Genomic DNA, 387 nt, shown 5'->3' with positions numbered 1-387 from the left:
CTTTGCAACTCCATGAATCGCAGCATGCCAGGCCTCCCTGTCCATCACCAATTCCTGGAGTTCACTCAGACTCACGTCCATCGCATCAGTAATTCCATCCAGCCATCTCATCCTCTGTCGTCCCCTTCCCCTCCTGCCCCCAATCCCTCCCAGCATCAGAGTCTTTTCCAATGAGTCAACTCTTCCAATGAGGTGGCCAAAGTAGTGGAGTTTCAGCTTTAGCATCATTCCTTCCAAAGAAATCCCAGGGCTCATCTCCTCAGAATGGACTGGTTGGATCTCGTTACAGTCCAAGGGACTCTCAACAGTCTTCTCCAACACCACAGTTCAAAAGCATCAATTCTTCGGCGCTCAGCCTTTTTCACAGTCCAACTCTCATATCCATAT

Source organism: Bison bison, unplaced genomic scaffold (assembly GCF_000754665.1).
Source record: "Bison bison bison isolate TAMUID 2011002044 unplaced genomic scaffold, Bison_UMD1.0 scf7180017860782, whole genome shotgun sequence".
Taxonomy (NCBI): domain Eukaryota; kingdom Metazoa; phylum Chordata; class Mammalia; order Artiodactyla; family Bovidae; genus Bison; species Bison bison.
This window is presented reverse-complemented; position numbering follows the sequence as displayed.